This window comes from Hyla sarda, chromosome 8 (genome assembly GCF_029499605.1).
Source record: "Hyla sarda isolate aHylSar1 chromosome 8, aHylSar1.hap1, whole genome shotgun sequence".
Classification (NCBI taxonomy): Eukaryota; Metazoa; Chordata; class Amphibia; order Anura; family Hylidae; genus Hyla; species Hyla sarda.
The window spans coordinates 213,412,790-213,424,791 of record NC_079196.1 but is presented as its reverse complement, the minus strand read 5'-3'; the positions used below and the strand labels follow the sequence as shown (position 1 = coordinate 213,424,791).

At 42.8% G+C, this 12,002-nt stretch overlaps 1 protein-coding gene across 7 annotated transcripts in view; it reads left to right on the top strand.

Moving 5' to 3' along the window:
- LMF1 (lipase maturation factor 1) overlaps nucleotides 1-12,002 on the top strand; it is a 330,318-nt gene that overhangs the window by 92,126 nt on the left and 226,190 nt on the right. The window lies entirely within an intron of this gene.

The following is a 12,002-nucleotide window of genomic DNA, read 5'->3' as shown; positions in this document are numbered from 1 at the left end:
TTTTCTACTGCCACCAAGTAGGTAGATAATCTCTCTCCCCAATTGTTAGAAGCCCCCAGTAGGTTTATAATCCCCCCCCCCCATTAGGTAGAAGCCCCCAGTAGGAAGGCAATTTCTCCATTAGGTAGAAGCCCCCCAGTAGGTAGGCAATTTCTCCATTAGGTAGAATCCCCCAGTAGGTAGGTAATTTTCCCATCAGGAAGAAGCCCCCAGTAGGTAGGTAATTTCCCCTCCATCAGGTAGAAGCTCTCATTAGGTAGAAGCCCCCAGTAGGTAGCCTATGACCCTCCCCTGACAGAAGATGTCAGACAAGAGAATGGTCAGGCATGTTAAATTCAACGTATTCCCTATTTGGAATACATGCACACTCGGCTGAGCTGAGCGTGAATTTACATCAGGGAGGGGATTTCAATGAATAACTATATGGGCAGCTATTGACCGAAATGCTGAAGAAAGTAAGAATTGAACACATTGTGGACTGTTAATTCTTTCCCTCGAGATAAGCGGCACAGTGGATACCTTCAACTGCTTATCTCCATTCAGTAGTCCAGAACACCTAATAATCTGGCAGTTAAAGGGGTACTCCACTGGAAAACATTTTTTTTTTTATAAACTGGTGGCAGAAAGTTAAACAGATTTGTAAATTACTTCTGTTTAAAAATCTTAATCCTTCCAGTACTTATCAGCTGCTGTATGCTCCACAGGAAGTTCTTTTCTTTTAGAATGTCCTTTCTGTCTGACCACAGTGCTCTCTTCTGACACCTCTGTCCATGTCAGGAAATGTCCGGAGCAGTTGAAAATCCCTATAGCAAACCTCTCCTGCTCTGGACAGTTCCTGACATGGACAGAGGTGGCAGCAGAGAACACTGTGGTCAGACTGAAAAGAACTACTCAACTTCCTGTGAAGCAAACAGCTGCTGATAAGTACTGGAAGGATTAAGATTTTTAAATAGAAGTCATTTACAAATCTGTTTAACTTTCTGTCACCAGTTGATTAAAAAAAAAATCGTTTTCCACCGGAGTACCCCTTTAATAAGTCTAATTTTAAGGGATATTACATCCTTGATTCTCTCTGGCGTCTGACCTCTGGGGCTCCCACTGGTCCTGTGTATTATAAGGTGTTCATATAAAGTAAAATAAATTCATAAATAAAAATAAACAAATAAATTAAATAAATAAATAAAAAAAATATATATATGTGTGTGTGTGTGTGGATATATATAGATATATATATATATAGAGAGAGAGATATAGAGAGATATAGATATATATATATATATATATATATATATATATATATATATATATATATTTATGTGTATGTATGTATGTATATTGGCCCTCTGGAAAGAAAACCCAAAGGACTGTGGGTAAGGATTAGTCATGTGACCTGTGGACCATGCCAGAGCACGTGAGCAGCCATTGTGCCAGCACTTGGCAGGAGGACAGGCCCGGCACTTAGGCCGTATCTCAGGGTATAGTGCGAGGCTTGTAATCCCACATGTTGTCCGTACGTGTTTTCACGAGATAAGAGGAGATTACCTTGTAACATAATAAAATGGTGGAATACTGAGGGTTTGTCCTCCGCTGCTTTCCTTGGCTCAGGCTCGGCTGCGTTATCTCGCCCTGCTGCTCCGGTATCAGGGCGCGCAGATGTGTAATCCTATAGCATTTCTATAGGTGTAAAAGCGAAGGTTGTAAAATGTGGCGTTAAAGAGAAGCAGGGATCACAATGCAAACACCAGGGCTCTGCGCAGAACAAAGAGCTCACCAGTGCCCCTTAGACCGTGATTGACAGCATGTCTAGGAGTAGTAACCCTTTATAGACCATTGTTTCCCAATTAGTGTGCCTCCAGCTGTTGCAAATCTACAACTATGAAGGCTGTCCGGGCATGCTGGGAGTTGTAGTTTTGCAACAGCTGGAGTCACACTAGTTGGGAAACCCTTGTTTAGTCAAGTTTTGTGTCATTCCTAGTTCTTAATACCGCCATAATGTGCCTAATGTTACCACCATTGTTTCCCAATTAGTGTGCCTCCAGCTGTTACAAAACTACAACTCTGAAGGCTGTCCGGGCATTATGGGAGTTGTAGTTTTGCAACAGCTGGAGTCACACTAGTTGGGAAACCCTTGTTTAGTCAAGTCTTGTGTCATACTTAGTTCCTAATACCGCCATAATGTGCCTAATGTTACCACCTTTGTTTCCCAATTAGTGTGCCTCCAGCTGTTACAAAACTACAACTCTGAAGGCTGTCCGGGCATGCTGGGAGTTGTAGTTTTGCAACAGCTGGAGGCACACTAGTTGGGAAACCCTTGTTTAGTCAAGTTTTGTGTCATAGTTGGTTCTTAATACCGCCATAATGTGTCTAATGTTACCACTATACATGGCTTAAATAATACCCCCATGTAGTGACCTGATCACACAGTGACTAAATAAAACTTTATTTCAGATACAATCCCTAAATAACCCCCATACAGTGTCCACATAATACTGTATATGCAAACTCATTTTGTATTGCTATACAGTACCAGAATGCTACTGCCATATACATCTCACATAATATATTCTTTTAGTGCACAATAATCATATACTACTGCTAAAGAGCCCGTATAATACTGCCATATGCTTCCTTCATAATACAGCAAGTCACCTGCCTAGTTATATACAGAGCTTAATACTTGGTGCTTAGATAAGTATTCAGATAATACTAATACAGTGCCAAATAATACTTCTATACAGTATTTGAATACTACATAAGGTATCCATAGAATTCTGCCATGCAATACCATATAATACTTCCATACAGTAAATAATAGTACCATAAGGTGCCCATATAACACTGCCATACAATACCAAATAATACCTTTATACAGTATCTAAATAATGCTACCACAGGTGCCCATATAACACTACCATACTATACCACATAATACTATCATACAGTATGTAAATAATACTGCCTTAAGGTGCCCATATAATACCGCCATGCAAAGCCAAATAATTATTCCATACAGTATTTAAATACTACCATATGGTGCCCATAATTCTGCCATGCAATACCACATACTTCCATACAGTAAATAATAGTACCATAAGGTGCCCATATAACACTGCAATACAATACCAAATAATACCTTCATACAATATCTAAATAATACAACCACAAGTGCCCATATAACACTACCATACTATACCACATAATACTAATACTACCTTAAGGTGCCCATACAATACTACCATACAATGCCAAATAATAATTCCATACAGTATTTGAATACTACCATTTGGTGCCCATTTAACACTGCCATACAATACCACACAGTACTTCCATAGTGTATCTTAATAGTACAACCTTACGGTGCCCATATAACACTGCTATACAATACCACATAATTCTCTTATACAGTATCTAAATAATACAACCATAAATTACCCATATAACACCGCCATACAATACCAGATACTGTCATACTTCCATAGAGTATCTAAATAATGCAACCATATGATGCACATTTAGCATTGCCATACAATACCACATCATACTCTTTAAAGGGGTACTCCGGTGGAAAGCATTTTTTTTTAAAGGAAGGAACTGGTGCCAGAAAGTTAAACAGATTTGTAAATTACTTCTATTTAAAAAAAATCTTCATCCTTCCAGTACTTTTTAGCAGCTGTATGCTCCACAGGAAATTCTTTTCTCATTGAATTTCTTTTTTTTGTCTTGTCCACCGTGCTCTCTGCTGACACCTGATGCCCGTGTCAGGAACTGTTTAGAGCAGGAGAAAATCCTCATAGCAAACCTATGCTGCTCTGAACAGTTCCTGACACGGACAGAGGTGTCAGCAGAGAGCACTGTGGTCAGAAGGAAAAGGAATTCAAAAAGAAAATAATTTCCTCTGTAGCATACAGCTGCTAATAAGTACTGGAAGGATGAAGATTTTTTAATAGAAGTCATTTGCAAATCTGTTTAACTTTCTGGCACCAGTTCATTAAAAAAAAAAAAAGTTTTCCACCGGAGTACCCCTTTAAAGAGCCCACATAATGCCGCCATTCACTTCCTACATAATATTGCAGTTTGAATCCCCTAATACAGAAATAAAATTGGGCGCTTAAAAAGTATCCGTACAGGGACCACATAACATGGCGATTTATTGCTTACCCAATATGGCGATACAATACCAAATAAAATAAAACTTATATATATATACAGTATCCAAATGCTCTTTATAAATAATACTGCCATATATTGCCTAAATAACTTCCATACTGGGTCCACATAAGGCTACGTTGACACTGCTGGTTGTCTTTGCACCGTCTTTTTCTCCGGCTTTTCTCTCCGAAAATAACGGCGGCTGTTGAATACAATGGGGTCCATCGGGACTCGTTATTTGCCGGTTATGCTCCAGCAAAATTACGGCACGTTAAAAAAAAAAAAAAAAAAAAGGAGTTTGACGCCCAAATTTGCCGGAGAATACCGGCAGTGTGAAAGGGGCCTAAGTACATAGTATTACTCCAATAAACAGAGCCCTATAATACCGTTATGTCGTTTCTGCATAATACCGTAATTCAAGAAGTAAATAATGTTATTTTTAGGAGGATTCCCTTCTTGAGGACCTCTTAGGACAGTGGTCTGCAAACTGTGGCCCTCCAGATGTTGCAAAACTACAACTCCCAGCATGCCCGGACAGCCGTTGGCTGTCCGGGCATGCTGGGAGTTGTAGTTTTGCAACATATTTAGCTTTTTTTAGTTTTTTAAATTTTGGCCTTCAGTGCTGTTTCCCATTAGTGTACGCGCTAGGACGCTGCAGGTCTGGGATTGGCTGTCAGGGTGTACATGAGCCCCCGATGACAGGTTTGTGTGATGAGCAGAGGGATGGGAAGAGTATTAACAGGCTGTATAATCCCCCCCTGATTAGGGGCTCCGTGATTGATGGCCGCGCTGTCACCCGTCAGCCCCAACACTTGTAGGTTTCCTTCTCGGAGGGAGTAATGATCCTGACAGGCGGTGTAAAGTCTGCGTGATGCGTGACAGCAAGGTTTCCTTCCAGGCTGGAGTGCACCTGTCAGGGGGGGAAAGTTTTATGATTTGTGCCCAGAGCCAGCTGAAGGGGGCGACACATGGACTGAGGGAGCTTCCCCCCCCCCCCCCCCCCCCCCCCGACGCAGACCCATTAAAGGAGCCACCACCACCAATACAGAACATTATAATACACACTACAGCTGCTGCAGAACATTATAATGCAAACTTCAGCAGTTGCAGATTATTATAATACTCACTTCGGCTGCTGCAGAATATTATAATATAGACCTCAGCTGCCGCAGATTATTATAATGCACAGTTCAGCTGCTGCAGAATATTATAATACAGACCTCGGCTGCTGCAGAATATTATAATACACAGTTCAGCTGCTGCAGAATATTATAATACAGACCTCGGCTGCTGCAGAATATTATGATACACAGTTCAGCTGCTGCAGAATATTATAATACACACCTTAGCTTCTGCAGAATATTATAATACAGACCTCAGCTGCTGCAGGATATTATAATACAGACCTCAGCTTCTGCAGAAGATAATAATACACACTTCGGCTGCTGCAGAATATTATAATATAGACCTCAGCTGCCGCAGATTATTATAATACACAGTTCGGCTGCTGCAGAATATTATAATATAGACCTCGGCTGCTGCAGAATATTATAATACACAGTTCAGCTGCTGCAGAATATTATAACACAGACCTCGGCTGCTGCAGAATATTATGATACACACCTCAGCTTCTGCAGAATATTATGATACACACCTCAGCTTCTGCAGAATATTATAATACAGACCTCGGCTGCTGCAGAATATTATAATACAGACCTCGGCTGCTGCAGAATATTATAATACACAGTTCAGCTGCTGCAGAATATTATAATACAGACCTCGGCTGCTGCAGAATATTATGATACACACCTCAGCTTCTGCAGAATATTATGATACACACCTCAGCTTCTGCAGAATATTATAATACACACCTTAGCTTCTGCAGAATATTATAATACACACCTCAGCTTCTGCAGAATATTATGATACACACCTCAGCTTCTGCAGAATATTATAATACACACCTCAGCTTCTGCAGAATATTATAATACACACCTCAGCTTCTGCAGAATATTATAATACACACCTTAGCTTCTGCAGAATATTATAATACACACCTCAGCTTCTGCAGAATATTATGATACACACCTCAGCTTCTGCAGAATATTATAATACACACCTTAGCTTCTGCAGAATATTATAATACACACCTCAGCTTCTGCAGAATATTATGATACACACCTCAGCTTCTGCAGAATATTATGATACACACCTCAGCTTCTGCAGAATATTATAATACAGACCTCGGCTGCTGCAGAATATTATAATACAGACCTCGGCTGCTGCAGAATATTATAATACACAGTTCAGCTGCTGCAGAATATTATAATACAGACCTCGGCTGCTGCAGAATATTATGATACACACCTCAGCTTCTGCAGAATATTATGATACACACCTCAGCTTCTGCAGAATATTATAATACACACCTTAGCTTCTGCAGAATATTATAATACACACCTCAGCTTCTGCAGAATATTATGATACACACCTCAGCTTCTGCAGAATATTATAATACACACCTCAGCTTCTGCAGAATATTATAATACACACCTCAGCTTCTGCAGAATATTATAATACACACCTTAGCTTCTGCAGAATATTATAATACACACCTCAGCTTCTGCAGAATATTATGATACACACCTCAGCTTCTGCAGAATATTATAATACACACCTTAGCTTCTGCAGAATATTATAATACACACCTCAGCTTCTGCAGAATATTATGATACACACCTCAGCTTCTGCAGAATATTATAATACAGACCTCAGCTGCTGCAGGATATTATAATACACACCTCAGCTGCTGCAGAATATTATAATACACACCTCGGCTGCTGCAGAACTGCACAACACCAGCTGCTGCATAGCTTCATCGCACGCAAAACACCTATCCCACATAGATTCGTGGTTACCAAACTTTTCCCAGGTTCCTGAATGGCAGATATAACTAATACTTAGGTTGCTTGTCTGGTCCTTGTGCTGGTGACCATATTGGCTTTTCTTCTGATTCCTTTTGGATTCACAGATATCCAGGGATAAACTCATCCAGACCGCAACCCCTGGTGATGATGTCATTTTTGCCTTTTTTTTCCAGTTTGATCCAGTTTTTCCAACCAGGGTGCCTCCAGCTGTTGCAAAACTACAACTCCCAGCATGCCCGGACAGCCGTTGGCTGTCCGGGCATGCTGGGAGTTGTAGTTTTGCAACAGCTGGTGGCCCCCTGGTTGGAAAAAACACTGGTTTACTCCATTATGCAGCTTTTCATATTGCCTCAGCAGCTTGCACCAGTGACCTGAGCAGAGCAGCGCTGGATCTGACGTGACACTTGTGCCTGCCCCCGGCTCTTAAAGGGTTAAACCGCTCCATATGTTTAAAGCAAGCACAGCATGGGGAATTAGCACAGGATGCAGAGAGGTGCAGCCGTCACCGCACAGGGCATAGGGCTTACTGGGGGCGAGCAGGTCAAGGCATAGGGTGTGAGGGGAGCCGGGGCCCTGATTGACAGCAGCAGAGCCGGAGCAGCAGGTTGCAAATTGTCAAGGAAATGGAGGGAAGAGGATGAATTATGGGGCCGGGTGTTACTTCATTAACCCCCTGTGCTCCCTGGTGTTTCCAATATATATTACAAAGATAGTTGTGTCAGGTTAACACCTCTGTATCCTCTTCACTCCTTGTTTTCCGGTAGTAATCTATACAGGAGAGCCTAATACAGTAAATGGTCTCCGTGTCTGGGGTGTGGTGACAGACGACTACTTTCCCTCCCGAGCTGGTTACGTAGATAATCACGCCATCCCTCTGTTTTGCTGCTCACTCATTCTGACATCCACTGCTCAGGAAGGGGTGTGTCCAAAGCAAGCACTGAGCCCGCCCTCACTCACCATGCATTCACTTCCCGCCTAAATCTGCTGTGCTGTGCTCTTCATCCAATCACTGGAGGCTGCCCTGTAACCCCCTCCTCTCTGTTTTCATGCTGCAGTCTGATAGGACAGGAGTGAGCACAGAGGAGTATTAGTCCCGTCCTCACTTTGTCCCAATCCGTGCTTCAGTTGGGGCAAAGATGATGCTGCAGACTCACAGGATTATGTTCTGGGTGGTATGGGGACCTAGTGCTGGGGGCGGTATACCGGTTCATACCGAATATCGGTGTGTTTTTTCTTTACGGTATGAATTTTTCACATACCGCAATACCGTTTCCATAGCAACCAACTCCAGTGCGTGATGGCGTAGAGAAACGTCCGGCCGCACAGCGTCTCTGGGAAGTGTAGTCCGAGCCGCACTGCACTGACTGTGAGGAGCTGGGAGGGGACTACAACTCTCGGCAGGCACGTGACTTCCGGGGGGGTGCGGGAAAATAGAGCAGAACTCCGGAGACATGGAGGAAAGTTACTGGGCAGCCTGACCGAGACCCCGGGTACCATGGTGAGGACCCCGACCACCTTACACTATACTGAGGACACCCCTCCCACCCAAAATACCGTTAAATACTGCGAAACCGCCATAATTTAGAAAAATACCGTGATATACATTTTTGGTCATACCGCCAGCACTATGGGGACCCCTAGTGTTCTAGGGGTCATGATTTCTATAAAAAGGAGATAAACTTTTTTTTATTAAGTATATTAGGTAAATATAAGGTAAAATTTTTGTCAAGCTTTATAACATATAAGCAGTTTTTGACTTATGACTGTGCCTATTTAAAGCTGCCATGGATTTTAAAAGTTAACATTCTTACTTTACACTGCAGTAGTATACACTGACTTGTCGCTCTATTAGAGCCCCCATCTATTATTGCGTTGGACCTCCTTTGGCCTTCAGAACTGCAGCAATTCCTCCTGGCATAGATAGTGATGAAGGTGGTTTGCAGTAATATAGGCCCATGCGGACAGGATCTCTTTTCGCAGTCATGGCACATTAGATTAGGTCCTTACATAATTCTATCTTATCCCAGAGATGTCTATAGGATTAAGATCTATGGACTGTGAAGTCCCGGGAAGCAGGGAAAACGTAATGTTCCTGCAGCAAATCCATGACTAATATGGCCCATGTGGGTGATGGATCGTCCTTCAGCAGCCAAAGGTAAAACAGCCGCCATGAAGCGATGAACTTGGTTGCCACAATACATAATACACAATACTGTCCAGTCCAAACATCCTCCCACAGGTATTAGAGGATATAGGGGGTGTCCAGAAAAGATTCCCCTCACCATTACATCTTCTCCACCAGCCTGAACTGTTCACAACTGAAAGAAATGGCTCATCAATTCATCCCGCTTGTTCCAAATTCTGACTAACCCATCAGCATGGTGTCACAGAGATCTGGATCCATCTGGCCAGGCCGTGTTTCTCTATAGAGATCTGGATCCATCTGACCAGGCCATGTTTCTACACAGAGATCTGGATCCATCTGACCAGGCCATGTTTCTCCACAGAGATCTGGATCCATCTGACCAGGCCATGTTTCTCTATAGAGATCTGGATCCATCTGACCAGGCCATGTTTCTCCACAGAGATCTGGATCCATCTGACCAGGCAATGTTTCTCTATAGAGATCTGGATCCATCTGACCAGGCCATGTTTCTCTATAGAGATCTGGATCCATCTGACCAGGCCATGTTTCTCTATAGAGATCTGGATCCATCTGACCAGGCCATGTTTCTCTATAGAGATCTGGATCCATCTGACCAGGTCATGTTTCTCTATAGATATCTGGATCCATCTGACCAGGTCATGTTTCTCTACAGAGATCTGGATCCATCTGACCAGGCCATGTTTCTCCACAGAGATCTGGATCCATCTGACCAGGCCATGTTTCTCTATAGAGATCTGGATCCATCTGACCAGGTCATGTTTCTCTATAGATATCTGGATCCATCTGACCAGGTCATGTTTCTCCACAGAGATCTGGATCCATCTGACCAGGCCATGTTTCTCTATAGAGATCTGGATCCATCTGACCAGGTCATGTTTCTCTATAGAGATCTGGATCCATCTGACCAGGTCATGTTTCTCCACAGAGATCTGGATCCATCTGACCAGGCCATGTTTCTCTAGAGATCCGGATCCATCTGACCAGGTCATGTTTCTCTATTGAGATCTGGATCCATCTGACCAGGTCATGTTTCTCTATAGAGATCTGGATCCATCTGACCAGGTCATGTTTCTCTATAGAGATCTGGATCCATCTGACAAGGCCATGTTTCTCTATAGAGATCTGGATCCATCTGACCAGGTCATGTTTCTCTATAGAGATCTGGATCCATCTGACCAGGCCATGTTTCTCTATAGAGATCTGCATCCATCTGACCAGGCCATGTTTCTCTATAGAGATCTGGATCCATCTGACCAGGTCATGTTTCTCTATAGAGATCTGGATCCATCTGACCAGGACATGTTTCTCTATATAGATCTGGATCCATCTGACCAGGCCATGTTTCTCTATATAGATCTGGATCCATCTGACCAGGACATGTTTCTCTATAGAGATCTGGATCCATCTGACCAGGACATGTTTCTCTATAGAGATCTGGATCCATCTGACTAGGCCATGTTTCTCTATAGAGATCTGGATCCATCTGACCAGGACATGTTTCTATATAGAGATCTGGATCCATCTGACCAGGACATGTTTCTCTATAGATATCTGGATCCATCTGACCAGGTCATGTTTCTCTATAGAGATCTGGATCCATCTGACCAGGCCATGTTTCTCCACAGAGATCTGGATCCATCTGACCAGGCCATGTTTCTCTATAGAGATTTGGATCCATCTGACCAGGCCATGTTTCTCTATAGAGATCTGGATCCATCTGACCAGGCCATGTTTCTCTATAGAGATCTGGATCCATCTGACCAGGCCATGTTTCTCTATAGATATCTGGATCCATCTGACCAGGTCATGTTTCTCTATAGAGATCTGGATCCATCTGACCAGGCCATGTTTCTCCACCGAGATCTGGATCCATCTGACCAGGCCATGTTTCTCTATAGAGATCTGGATCCATCTGACCAGGTCATGTTTCTCTATAGATATCTGGATCCATCTGACCAGGTCATGTTTCTCTATAGAGATCTGGATCCATCTGACCAGGTCATGTTTCTCTATAGAGATCTGGATCCATCTGACCAGGTCATGTTTCTCTATAGAGATCTGGATCCATCTGACCAGGACATGTTTCTCTATAGAGATCTGGATACATCTGACCAGGCCATGGTTCTCTATACAGATCTGGATTCATCTGACCAGGCCATGTTTCTCTATAGAGATCTGGATCCATCTGACCAGGTCATGTTTCTCGATAGAGATCTGGATCCATCTGACCAGGTCATGTTTCTCGATAGAGATCTGGATCCATCTGACCAGGCCATGTTTCTCTATAGAGATCTGGATCCATCTGACCAGGTCATGTTTCTCTATAGAGATCTGGATCCATCTGACCAGGTCATGTTTCTCCACAGAGATCTGGATCCATCTGACCAGGCCATGTTTCTCTAGAGATCCGGATCCATCTGACCAGGTCATGTTTCTCTATTGAGATCTGCATCCATCTGACCAGGTCATGTTTCTCTATAGAGATCTGGATCCATCTGACCAGGCCATGTTTCTCTATAGAGATCTGCATCCATCTGACCAGGCCATGTTTCTCTATAGAGATCTGGATCCATCTGACCAGGTCATGTTTCTCTATAGAGATCTGGATCCATCTGACCAGGACATGTTTCTCTATATAGATCTGGATCCATCTGACCAGGCCATGTTTCTCTATATAGATCTGGATCCATCTGACCAGGACATGTTTCTCTATAGAGATCTGGATCCATCTAACTAGGCCATGTTTCTCTATAGAGATC